Below are 14,557 nucleotides of genomic sequence, written 5' to 3'. Positions count from 1 at the left end.
TGGGATCTTCCCGGACCAGGGCTCAAACCTGTGTCCCCTGCATCGGCAGGCAGATTCTTAACCACTGCACCACCAGAGAAGCCCCTGGTGATTTATTTATTTATTTATTTATTTAACATCTTTATTGGAGTATAATTGCTTTACAATGGTGTGTTAGTTTCTGCTGTATAAACAAAGTGAATCAGCTCTACCTATACATATATCCCCATATCCCCTCCCTCTTGCGTCTCCCTCCCTCCCACCCTCCCTATCCCACTCCTCTAGGTGGTCACAAAGCACCGAGCTGATCTCCCTGTGCTATGTGGCTGCTTCCCACTAGCTATCTGTTTTACGTTTGGTCGTGTATAAATGTCAATGCTACTCTCTCACTTCGGCCCAGCTTACCCTTCCCCCTCCCCGTGTCCTCAAGTCCATTCTCTACGTCTGCGTCTTTATTCCTGTCCTGCCCCTATGTTCATCAGACCATTTTCTTTTTTTTTAGATTCCATATATATATGTTAGTATATGGTATTTGTTTTTCTTTCTGACATACTTCACTCTATATGACAGACTCTAGGTCCATCCACCTCACTACAAATAACTGGTGATTTAATTTAAAAATTTGGTAATTATGTCAGATTTGTCAGTAAATCCTTTTAGGAACCTAAGGCAGTGTGCTGCAGCAACAAGAGCATGAGATTTGGAATCAAATACGACTGTGTCAGATTCCCAGCTTGATTTCACACCAGTCCTATGACTATGTGTATTTTACTCGCCACTTTTTGAAAAAAATATTTATTTATTTATTTGGCTGCACCGGGTCTTAGTTGAGGCACTCAGGATCTTAGTTGCGGCATGCATGTGGGGTCTAGTTCCCTGACCAGGGATTGAACCTGGACCCCCTGCATTGGGATCGCAGAGTCTTAACCACTGGACCACCAGGGAAGGCCCTCACCACTCTTAACCTTTAACTTCCCTATCTGTAAAGAAAAATTGTGGACTAGGTGTCTTCCTAGCTTGTCAGATTGTGGTGAGTCTTAAATCTAGGCAAATCGCTGGGCACTTGGTGCTGAGAAATATCATTTCCACACCTTTCTCTTTGCCTTTTTGCTTGGTTTCCTTTGCCAAGGAAAAAAGGGAGCTGCCCTTGGAAAGACTGGTATTTTCTTTTTTTCCCAATACCTTTCTAGGGAATTCTCAAACTTAGTCAATGAACCAAGAAACTGAGGCTTAGTGTATCAATTTCTCAATCTGTTAGAAAATTGTATTAGGTATCCAGAAATGACTAGGCAATAGTTGCTATTATATCCTTGGATAAGTAAATTAATCTTAACACCATTTCCTTAGACTTCAAGGAGTTATTCTTCATTTCTTTTTCTGATTACCATAGACTGTTTCCCAATTTGTTTTTCAGGGTCCAGACTGATTCTAGGATTTAAGTGACATTTTAAACTTTTATTTATTGTGTTTAATATTTGCTGTCAAGTGAAAGAACAGAATAGCTGGACAAAAGACACAGATGGTTTTTTAAGTTGATGTGTTATTTTTGTTGGCTGTGTCACATTTAAACATAGATGAGATTTATTATGGGATCTGTTTTGAAAGCAGCCCTTTGCCCCTATTTTGCTGTCATAGGGTTGACTAGTACATCTTGTGATACTTACTACAGTCTCTGATACATAAAGGAATTTCCTTATCTCACATTCAAAATGCAGCAGACATACATATTAAGTCAGCCTTCATATCAGTCATTTCTCATTGCTGTGTATTTATAGCAACAGATTTCTAATCTATTATCGTAATCTCCTCCAGGCAACTGTGTCTGGACACCGTGGACTCTTGAAGTTTGAATGTGAGCCAAGAGAAAGACTAGGTGTATTGGTTTATTCACTCATTCAGCAGACATGGGTCCAGCAACCTCTGGGCATGGGAGGCCTTGGGGTTGCTGACTAGGGTAGGACATGCACCCCACCCAAGGGGGTCATGGTCTCAGCACCAATAAGGGGTCGTTGTGATGCTGAGAGTAGTTACCTTAAAGAATTGTTGGAGGATTCAGTGAGTTAATTCATATCAAGGGCTGAGAAGAAAGCTCAGCATGTATTGTCCAGAGAGAGGGGAGCAGGTGAAAAGTGAGAAGGCATGGTGCAATGAAGAAATAGTGGGTGCTGGGCTTCCCTGGTGGCGCAGTGGTTGAGAGTCCACCTGCCGATGCAGGGGACACAGGTTCATGCCCCGGTCCGGGAAGATCCCACATGCCGCGGAGCGGCTGGGCCCGTGAGCCATGGCCGCTGAGCCTGCGCGTCCGGAGCCTGTGCTCCGCAACGGGAGAGGCCACAACAGTGAGAGGCCCACGTACCGAAAAATAAAAACATAAAATAAAATAAATAATAATAACAGTAATCAGTTTATGCAATTATGAAGTAGAAGTCGTGTGTGTGTGTGTGTGTGTGTGTGTGTGTGTGTGTGTGTGTCTTTCTTAGGGACCAGAAAATACTAAAGGTAAGAGGAATATGACCACACAGAACTGCTTATGTTAAAGTGAAAATGATTACATTTATGCTGATTGTTGTGCCAGGCCCTATGCTTAGCATTGTATCCTTTAATCTTTACACCAAAATAACTTCCCAAAGTAAATAATGTGATTATGCCCATTTTATGAATACTTGGGAAGAAAAAAGATAAGTGGCCCACAGTCACACAACTAAGAGGTGGCAGAAGTGAGATTTCAACCCAGGTTGCCTGACTCCAAAGTCTTAAACCTGAGGCTGATTTTCTCCAGTGGTCCTTTAGGGTTATTAGAAATAGTCTGCAGATTTACTGCTAAACTACCTAGTAGTGGCCAAAGCAAAGAGGAAACATGATTAGGTGTTTATCACACTGTCCCTAAGACACAGACAAATTGATTCAAGAGAAACAGCACATTTCCTGTGAAAAATGTCTTCTATAGGTTCTAACGAAGAGTATGCCCTCTGATGAATGGATAAAACCTTCCATTGCATCCCTCCGGGAGAGAGAATCAAGAAGTTTACTACAGGGACTTCCCTGGTGGTCCAGTGATTAAAACTCCACACTTCCAATGCCAGGGGTGCGGGTTTGATACCTGGTTGGGGAACTAAGATCTCACATGCCGCGAGGTGCGGCCAAAAAAAACAACAACAACAACAACAACAGTTTCAGTACAATAAGATGAATAACTTCTGGGAATCTAATGTAGAGTGTGGTGACTATAGTTAATACTGTATTGTACACTTGAAAGTTGCTAAGAGATTAGCTCCTAAATCATCATAATTTAATCATCCTAAATCATCGCGCTATATATCTTGTACTTACATAATGTTACTTGTCAATTATATATAAACTGGAAAGAAGAAAAGAATTTCACTACGGCTACACCCTATGCTGGCCCTTGATACAGACTTGTGCCCAGCTGTTCAGCGAGGGTCCAGCCCAGTTGTCCAAAATCTCAGATGTTTTTCAGGGAAAACATATCTGGACAGATAGAGGCCACATGCCCTCTGGTCAATCCACCATCACTACTATGTCTCAAGAACAGTCTTGGCCAAAGATGTGGCAGCAAAGAACTGGTCCTGGAGTAAACCCAAATAAATGTCCTTAGGTACTCAGGGTTGTCCTCAGCTGCACCCCACCCACATATCTCACCAGGCCAGTCATCTGCGCCCCCAGCACACGGCAGAGCTGAACAGCTCCGTGTCTGTCCTGAAGTGTTCATCATCCAGTGGAATAGAAAACATGTCGATAAATAACTCATACTGTGTGAGAAACACTTTACAGAGGCGCTTATAAGAAGTGCGGGTGACGTAAAGGATGTGCTCAGCCCCAGCTGGCAAGGGTGGGCGAGTTCTCCCTGGGTAGACCCTGGAGTTGGATTCACCAGGATGCCAAACCTCCTGCTCAGACACACGCTCCCGTGCAGCCCTATACCCACATGGGCTGCCAAGGCTCGGAGGTTTTGCCGTTTGTCGGGAGGCCTCCTCATCTCACCATTGTTGGATTCCCTAGCTGGGTAGAAGATGGCTCTTCTGATGCTTCTTCTGCGTTCGGGCCTCCCGGCTCCAAGCTGAGCACAGTGCGGTGTAGACCGGGCACGTCCCACTGCTGGAGAATCTAGCAGCTCACTCACTGCGTGTCATTCTTCTGCTTCTTGTTGTTCCCAAAGAAGATCCAGAGTCCTTGCCGTGGCCTCCCTTGCCACTCTGCCCCCGTGATCCGCCCCTCAGTCACTTCAATCCCGCCGTGACGGCCTGCCTTCCGTCTCCCAGACTCGCCAGGCCCGTGCTGGTCTCGGGCTGGTGCTCGTCCTTCTGCTTGGACTGCTCTTCCTTCTTTTCTCATCATTCAGGTGTCAACTCGGGAGTCCGCTCCTCAGAGAGGCCTTCTCTGACCACGCTGTCATACTACACTGGAATGGAATATTCTTTTGTTGCCTTCAGCACACTTATTGATGCCTGAACTTGCTCGGCTCATTCATTTTGTACCCCCCATACACTGGAAGCCCCAGGAGGTCAGAGACTCTGTCTTATCATGGTGCCCAGAGCGATGCCTGGCCCACAGCAGGCACTCAGTGGGCATCTGCGGGCTGTCATGCTCCCTCCCAGACCAAATGGGTCAATGTCCGGGCCCACTGGAGGGTGCTGGGGCACAGGAGGCCGTGGGGCTCCTGGGCTGTGCCTGGATGAGGCCTCCAGTGCACGAATGTTGTCCCCCAGACCCCAGTGGACGTCAGCAGGGCCGTGCAGAGTCAGTCGCTTTGCTCCAAGGACACACGTCTGCTTCTGATTTCAGCAACCACACCCTCATCTGGCTCACTGGGAGGACCTGCCCTGCTTCCAACTCCTGAGTGCATCCCAGAACAGAAAGAAAAGTGAACACGTAAGATGGATAGATATTTGGGGTGTAATGGAGGAAAGAAGGGTTTAAAGCACTCTGTCCACAGTCCTGAGACTGACTGAATTAATGTGGGATAGAGAAGCAGGGTCCACAGGAATCCCAGGGAAGCCTCTAGGAACGTGAAGAGGTCCGGCCACCAAGGGGAAGAGTTGGGGTTCAGGCCCCAGGATGGCTCCAGAGAAACCGCAGGCACTAAGAAACAAGGTGTTTCCAGAGGAAAAGAAAGCTCTCACCTGCTTTGAGTGTTTTGTTTTTTTAATAACAAAACCAAACGTTCATTATTACACATTTACTGAAAACAGAAACAGTTATCGCCCGATAAACCAGCCTCTAAACAAGCTGGAATAAGAGGAAAAAAACTGATTAATTTGCCCAAACGGAGAAACATACCGTGTTTTTTTTTTCTTTTTTGGCCACGCCACGTGGCATGTGGGATCTTAGTTCACACACACACCCCTTGCATTGGAAGCACGGAGTCTTAACCACTGGACCGCCAGGGAAGTCCCCCAGACCATGTTTATGGATTGAAGTGCTCAATCTCGTTAAGATGGCAGTTCTCCCCAAGTAGACCTATAGAGTCAATGCAGTCACTACTGAAATCCCAGCAGGCTTTTAAAAATAGACATTGATGACCTGATCCTAAAAGTTATGTGGAAACAGAAAGGACCTAGAATAGCCAAAGCTATTCTTTGGGAAAATAATGAACAAAGTTGGAGTACTTAGCCAATTTCACACTTACTGTAAAGACATAATAAATACAGTGTGGTGCTGGTATAAGGACCAACATAACATAACAGAGAGTCCAGAAACAGACCTTCCCATTTGTTAACAACTGATTTTCTCGAAAGGCACCAAGGAAATTCAATGGGGAAAGGATAGTTTTAAACAAATGGTGTTGGAGCAATTGGATATCCATATGCAAAATAAATCTTACACCATACACACAAATTAACTCAAGATGGCACATAGAACTAAATGTAATGAAAAACTAGAAATCTTCCAAATGAAAAAAAAATTTTGTGTGTGACCCTGAGTTAGGTAAAGACTTCTTAATTATGACATCACAAATGTAATCCATAAAAGAAAACATTGATAAATTGGAATTAAAATCAGTCTGCCCAAGCCCACATGTAGAAATATGACGGATAACATATTTGCAGATAAGACTCTAAAAATCATTAGTTGATGAAATACTATCCTCCCTGGGAAATCTTGAGGGATTGTGGCCAGTTTTTTTTTTTTTTAATTGATAAGCACTAGCCAAATATTTCTAGAACTTAGAATAGCTGTAGCTACATGTTGCAACTCAGAGAGCTTGCCTGGGTTTTTTCAGAAGCCTCCTGATCATCTCTCTGATCTTGCTCCTTTCATTCATTCAGCAAATTTACTGAGTGCTTACTATGTTCCGGGCATAGGTCAAGGCCCTGAGGACATAACAATAAACAAGGCAGATGGAGTTCCTGGTCAAGGAGCTTAGTTTCTAGTAGGGAGGTAGACAACAAAACCAAACCATCTTTAATGTGTTAGGTAGTGATGAGGGCTGAGGGATAAAGCAAGGGTTAGAGAGACATGCAACAGCTCTTTTACATAGCACGATGGCCTCTTGGAAAAGGTGGTTATTTGAGCAAACACCTGCTTAAGGTGAAGGAGCCCGTCATGCAAATAAGGGGCAGAGAGTGGTGGTGGTGGGGGTAGTTTCTAGCAAAAACACAGCCAGAGAATGCTTGTTGAGGTCCAGGGGTGCGAAGGAAGGTGTGACTGGAGCTCAGAGGGAGAGGGAGTGGTGGGCAACGAGCTGGGGGTGGTTGTGCGGATTGGTTTATTGGCAGTGGTGAAGAGTTTGGATTTTATCCTAATTTTGATGCGAAGCCCCCAGTCTGTCTTGTTCACTCTTGCATCCCCAGGGCCATGAACAGTACCTAGCACATAGTATCAGGTTTGTTTGGGTTTTTTTCCCCAAATCAATCTGTAGATTTAATACATCTCCAATCAAAATTATAACAGGATTTTATGGGGACTTGAAAAGCGAATCTAAAATATTTATATGGGGGGCTTCCCTGGTGGCGCAGTGGTTGAGAGTCCGCCTGCCGATGCAGGGGACATGGGTTCGTGCCCCGGTCCGGGAAGGTCCCACATGCCACGGAGCTGCTAGTCCCGTAAGCCATGGCCGCTGAGCCTGCGCGTCCGGAGCCTGTGCTCCTCAACGGGAGAGGCCACAACAGTGAGAGGCCCGCATACCGCAAAAAAAATAAATAAATAAAATAAAATAAAATAAAATAAAATTTATATGGGGACTTCCCAGGTGGTCCAGTGGTTAAGACTCCATGCGCCCACTACAGGGTGCAGGGGTTCAATCCCTGGCTAGGGAACTAAAATCCCGCATGCCGCTCAGCACGGCCAAAAATAAATAAATAAAATAAAATTTATATGGATGTGCAAAGGGCCAAGAAGAGTCAAGACATTCCTGAAGAACTAAGATATCAAGGCTTTATTACATTTTTTTTTTAATTTGGTTGCGCCAGGTCTTAGTTGCGCCATGCGAACTCTTAGTTGTGGCATGTGGGATCTATTTCCCTGACCAGGGATCGAACCCGAGGCCCCTGCATTGGGAACACAGAGTCTTATCCGCTGTGCCACCAGGGAAGTCCCTCAAGCCTTTATTACATTTTTTTTTTTTTTTTTTTTTTTCAGTACGCGGGCCTCTCACTGTTGTGGCCTCTCCCGTTGCGGAGCACAGGCTCCGGATGCGAAGGCTCAGCGGCCATGGCTCAAGGGCCTAGCCGCTCCGCAGCATGTGGGATCCTCCCGGACCAGGGCACGAACCCGTGTCCCCTGCATCGGCAGGCGGACGCTCAACCACTGCGCCACCAGGGAAGCCCTTATTACATTTTAAAGTTATAATAATTAATACAATGTGATTGGCTCAGGATCAGTGAAACAGACTAGGAGCTCAGAGAAAGAGCTGTGCATATATAAAAGCCTAATATACGTACATTGGGTAAAGAAGGGACTATTGGAAAAAATGAAAATAGATTCCTATACTACACCACATCCAAAACTAAATTATGGGTGAATTTAGGCCTTAACTGTGAAAGGGAAAACTTTATATTTTTTAGAAGGAAATCTAGGCAAATATCTTTATGACCAAGGTAAAGAGCTTTGGTAAATCTTTCATAAATTTAACTACATTAAAATTGGGACTTTTGGGGCTTCCCTGGTGGCTCAGTGGTTGAGAGTCCACCTGCCGATGCAGGGGACACGGGTTCGTGCCCCGGTCCGGGAAGATCCCACGTGCCGCGGAGCGGCTGGGCCCGTGAGCCATGGCCGCTGAGCCGGCGCGTCCGGAGCCTGTGCTCCGCAACGGGAGAGGCCACGGCAGTGAGAGGCCCGCGTACCACAAAAAAAAGATTAGCACAAGAGTCAGGACTGTGGTTACCTCTTTGGGAGCAGGAGGAAGACGTTGGCAACATCCGCGAAATGGCTATTGGGCATTCTTTTTATTAATATTATTTGAGCTGAACGTATGCATTATGTACGGTAGTTCCTCTAGCGACAAGCAGCTACTGCGGCACGGGCGCGGGCACCACAGTCAGGAGGAAGCCGCTTCCTGGGGCAGGACTGCGGGCAGGTGTGGGTGCAGGTGTGGGTGCAGGTGCGGGCGCGGGGCCCCTGCCCTCGGAGCAGGTTCCTCCGGTGCTAGGCCCGGGAACTGCTGCAGCTCAGCCTGTTTACCTGGAGAAAGCTGGGCCGTATTTATGGAAAAGTATTTATGGGCAGCCAGATATGCCCACTGCACGCCTGGGCGCTGGAGGGCTGCCCGCCACCTGCCCCGACCGGGAGGCCCTGACTCGGGACAGCGTGGCCCTGAGGGGTGTCCGGGCGGGGGCTTCGGTGCCACGTGAAACCCAGTAAGTTAAGCGAGGAGCAGCTGCTTCCTCGAAAAAGAAGAAAGAAAAACAAAACAAAAATAAGTAGCTGAAAAAATGCGTCTTGCTGCTGTGTGGGAGTAGACGGGGAGGCGGGGGATGTGGAAGCAGGGAGCTTTTCGGCGAGGCTGTGCAGCGGCTGGGACTCCGTGAGTGCAGGGGACGTGGGAGGGGCTTTAGGGCCGCCAAGGCCATGGCCCTCCCCTCTGGCGGGAGCTCTACCGCCTGCTGGCCCTGTGAGCCTGAGCTACTTACACCCTCAGTGTCCACAGCAGAAAAATGTGCACGCTCACCATGCCTGCCCTGTGCTGGCCGAAGTGCCTCTCAGCACAGCGCCTGGTGCTTAGGACCGTCCCAGGGCCACCGCGCGGGGCTGCCCGGAAGGAGGGGAGCTTTCTCTAACCCAGCAGCATCAGTCAGCCTGTCAAGCCCTGTGCCTGCCAGCTTGTGTGCCCGGAAGGAAGAGTCTTCTTGTTTGAATCGGCATAAAAGTTAGTGGTGGCCCCGCATATGCTCAGAAAACAGAAGTTACCCCTGCCATGTTCGTAGGAGGGAGGGATGTAGGTGTTGATATCAATGGCCGCAAGGAAAGCAATAGGCCTGTCCCAGGAGCTGAGAGATTTGGTTACCCCTCCTGTGCTTGAGAAGGACGCCACCCGAACCTCTGTCAGGTGCTTTCCCCATCTGCAGGTAGCTGGAAAGCTTGCAGGTAGCCTCCCGCACGCCTGTGGGTACAAAATGATGCCTTTCACAGTGGGCACTAACTCCCCGAGCCTGTGCCTACCTGGTCTGTACGACACAGGGACTCCTGCCCCCTGGTGGCCAGTACGGATTCTGCACACTCCCTCGAGCTCAAACAGCCAGGCACCTTCAGTCTCAAGCACAGGCAAACCATATCTGAAAAGGACGTTTGCCTTTGGAGGGCAATGTTATTTACTCTCTTATGCTACTATACTTCTAGCACTTCTGGCCGAAATCATAGGGACTTATGCTTTAGAAAAAAGCAAATCGAACGCACTGTACTATTTTCAGATTCCTTTTTCCTAAAATCCTGTACAGATTTGCCAGGGGTTTTTGTATTTTCCCTTTAAAGTTGAGTGTTACCTGTCCTCTTTCTGCCAGCACATTACGCGCTGGACTCGTTTCTCCACAACTGGGGTCACAAGAGACCTTGTCACGTTGGTTTTAGGGGCTAGACTAGAACCAAAAAAGCCCACTTAAATTAAAAAGAAAAAAATATGGTAAAGGGAATTCCCTGGCGGTCCAGTGGTTAGGACTCCGCACTTTCACTGCTGGGGCCTGGGTTCAATCCCTGGTCAGGGAACTAAGATCCCTCAAGTCGTGTAGCATGACCAAAAAAAAAAAAAAAAAATTATGGTAAAATATACATAAGATGTACATTTTAGCCATTTTAAAGTGTACAGTTCCATGGCATTAAGTACATTCACATTGTTCTACAACCATCACCACCATCCACCTCCAGAACTTTTTTCATCTTCCCAAACTGAAACTTGGTACTTATTAAACAATTACTCTCCATCTCCTAGAACCACCATTTACTTTCTGTCTCTACGATTTTGACTACTCTAGGTACAAGTATGTATATTTTTGATTTTCACAGGTGGGCTTTTATATTATGACTCTGCTGTCTTATTATATATTCACACTGTGCAAAATGAGGAGTTCATTCCTTTATATATATTTCTAAATATTTATTTATTTGGCTGCGCTGGGTCTTAGTTGTGGCATGCGGGATTTCGTCCCATCACTTTTGTTTTTACTTGTGCTCTAAAATCTAGGAAGAATTTTTTATTATGGTAAAATATACATAAAATTTCCCATTTTTTTCCTTTTTTAAGTGTATAATCCAGTGGCATTAATTACATTCACAGTGTTCTGCAACCTTCACCACTATCCATTTCCAGGACTTTTTCATCATCCCAGACAGAAACTGTACCCATTAAACAATAAGTCCCCATCTTCCCTCTCCTCCCCCAGCCCCTAGTCACCTCTCCTCTACTTTCTGTCTTTATGATTTTGAATCCAGGAAGAAGTTAATGTTATTTCCTTTTCTTTCTTTTTCTTCAATCAGAGAAGAAAAAGTAATAAAAGGAATACAAATTGGAAAAGAAGAAGTAAAACTGTCACTGTTTGCAGGTGACATGATATGATACATAGATAATCCTAAAGATGCTACCAGAAAACTACTAGAGCTAATCAATTAATTTGGTAAAGTTGCAAGAGGATACAAAATTAATGCACAGAAATCTCCTGCATTCCTATACACTAACAACAAAAGATCAGAAAGAGAAATTAAGGGAACAATCACATTCCCCATTGCAACAACAAAAAGAATAAAATACCTAGGAATAAACCTACCTAAGGAGGTAAAAGACCTGTACTCAGAAAACTATAAGACACTGATGAAAGAAATCAAAGATGACACAAACAGATGGAGAGATATACCATGTTCTTGGATTGGAAGAATCAATATTGTGAAAATGACTATACTACCCAAAGCAATCTACAGATTCAATGCAATCCCTATCAAATTACCAGTGGCATTTTTTACAGAACTAGAACAAAAAATCTTAAAATTTGTATGGAGACACAAAAGACCCCGAATAGCCAAAGCAGTCTTGCAGGAAAAAAACAGAGCTGGAGGAATCAGACTCCTTGACTTCAGACTATACTACAAAGCTACAGTAATCAAGACAATATGGAACTGGCACAAAAACAGAAATATAGATCAATGGAACAGGATAGAAAGCCCAGAGATAAACCCACTCACCTATGGTCAACTAATCTATGACAAAGGAGGCAAGGATATACAATGGAGAAAAGACAGTCTCTTCAATAAGTGGTGCTGGGAAAACTGGACAGCTATATGTAAAAGAGTGAAATTAGAACACTCCCTAACACCATACACAAAAATAAACTCAAAGTGGATTAGAGACCTAAATGTAAGACTGGACACTATAAAACTCTTAGAGGAAAACATAGGAAGAACACTCTTTGACATAAATCACAGCAAGATCTTTTTTCTGAGCCACCTCCTAGAGTAATGGAAATAAAAACAAAAATAAACAAATGGGATCTAAATGAAACTTAAAACCTTTTTGCAAAGCAAAGGAAACTACAAACAAGACAAAAAGACAACCCTCAGAATGGGACAAAATATTTGCAAACGAATCAATGGACAAAGGATTAGACTCTAAAATATATAAACAGCTCATGCAGCTCAATATAAAAAAAACAAACCACCCAATCGAAAAATGGGAAGAAGGCCTAAATAGACATTTCTCAAAAGAAGACATACAGATGGCCAAGAAGCACATGAAAAGCTGCTCAACATCACTAATTATTAGAGAAATGCAAATCAAAACTACAGTGAGGTATCACATTACACTAGTTAGAATGGGCATCCTCAGAAAATCTACAAACAACAAATGCTGGAGAGGGTGTGGAGAAAAGGGAACCCTCTTGCACTGTTGATGGGAATGTAAATTAATACAGCCACTATGGAGAACAGTATGGAGGTTCCTTAAAAAACTAAAAATAGAATTACCATATGACCCAGCAATCCCACTACTGCGCATATACCCAGAGAAAATCCTAATTCAAAAAGACACATGCACCTCAGTGTTCATTGCTGTACTATTTACAATAGCCAGGCCATGGAAGCAACCTAAATGCCCATCGACAGATGAATGGATAAAGAAGATGTGGTACATATATAATGGAATATTACTCAGCCATAAAAAGGAATGAAATTGGGTCATTTGTAGAGATGTGGATGGATCTAGAGAATCTAGAGTGAAGTAAGTCAGAAAGAGAAAAACAAATATTGTATATTAACACATATATGTGGAACCTAGAAAAATGATACAGATGAACCAGTTTGCAGGGCAGAAATAGAGGCACAGATGTAGAGAACAAACGTATGGACACCAAGGGGGGAAAGTGGCAGGGGTGGTGGTGGGATGAATTGGGAGATTTTGATTGACATGTATACACTGATGTGTATAGAACAGATAACTAATAAGAACCTGCTGTCTAAAAAATAAATAAAATAAAATTCCAAAAAAAAATAAATGCCAAATTTTTCATGAAACTTCTGGCTGGTGAACTCATATGGCAGTTACTTTTTACTTCCTAGAGGATGAGCTCGTTTTAATTCAATAAAGTGAATAGAAACACACAGAAAAGAAATGCCAAATTAACAGGAGGGCAAAAAGGGAATGAAGAGAAACTTTTCCAAACCAATGCAAAGAAAAAGAACCAACAACAAGGTAAGATATAAAATAAGTATACATTGGTGGATACAATAGAGCACAGATTCCAATTTGTAATAATTGCAAAAGAGCTCAATTCTCCTATTTAAAAAGAACAAAGATAACAGATTAAGTTGTTAAAAATCCATCTATTAATTATTTAGAAAATTTAAAGAAGAGTTGAAAACAAACAGATGGGTAGATATAGGTCATACAATACAAACAAAAAGAAAGCAGGATGGGATACTGCCATCAGATAAAGTTTAAATCAAGGCCAGATACATTAAAAAGTGAAAATGACTGTTATTTCATAAAAACACATAAATTGTACATGTATGTATACTGTAAAATAATATACATTTTTCATACTTATAATTAAAATTCATAATTATACATCATCTGTAAAAACAACCTGAGTCATAGATATTTATGTACTAAACATGGCCAAATACATAAATGATATTCACTTTCAGAATTTAACTAATTAGGCAAAAACAAGGCAAATCATAGAGGAATTGTATAATACAGTTTATAAGCTTGATATAACACAAAGAGAAATTTCGAATCTACAGAGAATATATATACCCTTCATGTCAATAGGAATCAGTTATATGCCACAAAGAAAAGGATAATAAATTCGAAAATAACAAGAGATTCTATAATTCAGAAACTTTAGCTATAGCCCAATACAGTTAGAAATCAACCACAAAAAGATTTTTTAAATTTTCATTTGGAAATTAAGAAACAGTCTCTCAGGTCTAAGAGGAAATCAAAATTATTGGGAAAATTAGTGAAGTTAGCAAGGTCAGTGGATACAAGGTCAATCTACAAAAAAATAATTGTTTCTATATACTAGCAGCAAACAGTTGGAAAATGAAATTTAAAAATACCGTTTATAATAGCAGCAAAATATTTAGGAATAAATTTAACAAAAGACATATTAAGTTTATAATTGCTGAGAGAAATTAAATAAGGTTTCATAGGGCTTCCCTGGTGGCGCAGTGGTTGAGAGTCCGCCTGCCGATGTAGGGGACACGGGTTCATGCCCCAGTCCGGGAAGATCCCACGTGCTGCGGAGTGGCTGGGCCCGTGAGCCATGGCCGCTGGGCCTGCGCGTCCGGAGCCTGTGCTCCGCGACGGGAGGGGCCACAGCGGTGAGAGGCCCGCGTACCGCAAAAAAAAAAAAAAAAAAATTCATAAATGGAGATATATATTTATGGATTGGAAGACTATATATATATGTGTGTATATATATATATATAATTTTTTTAATGGCTGAAAACAGCACACATTTATTTATTTATTTATTTATTTATTTATTTATTGCTGTACGCGGGCCTCTCACTGCTGTGGCCTCTCCCGTTGCGGAGCACAGGCTCCGGACACACAGGCTCCGCGGCCATGGCTTGCGGGCCCAGCCGCTCCGCGGCATGTGGGATCTTCCGGGATCGGGGCACGAACCCGTGTCCC

The 14,557-nt window shown here is 43.7% G+C and overlaps 1 long non-coding RNA gene across 1 annotated transcript in view; it reads left to right on the top strand.

The window, feature by feature from the left end:
* The window catches only part of LOC132479307 (uncharacterized), a 50,630-nt gene that overhangs the window by 29,136 nt on the left and 6,937 nt on the right, over positions 1 to 14,557 (top strand). The window lies entirely within an intron of this gene.

This window comes from Mesoplodon densirostris, chromosome 18 (assembly GCF_025265405.1).
Source record: "Mesoplodon densirostris isolate mMesDen1 chromosome 18, mMesDen1 primary haplotype, whole genome shotgun sequence".
NCBI classification, from domain to species: Eukaryota; Metazoa; Chordata; class Mammalia; order Artiodactyla; family Ziphiidae; genus Mesoplodon; species Mesoplodon densirostris.
The sequence above is the reverse complement of the archived record's forward strand: the minus strand, read 5'-3'. Positions and strand labels throughout refer to the sequence as shown.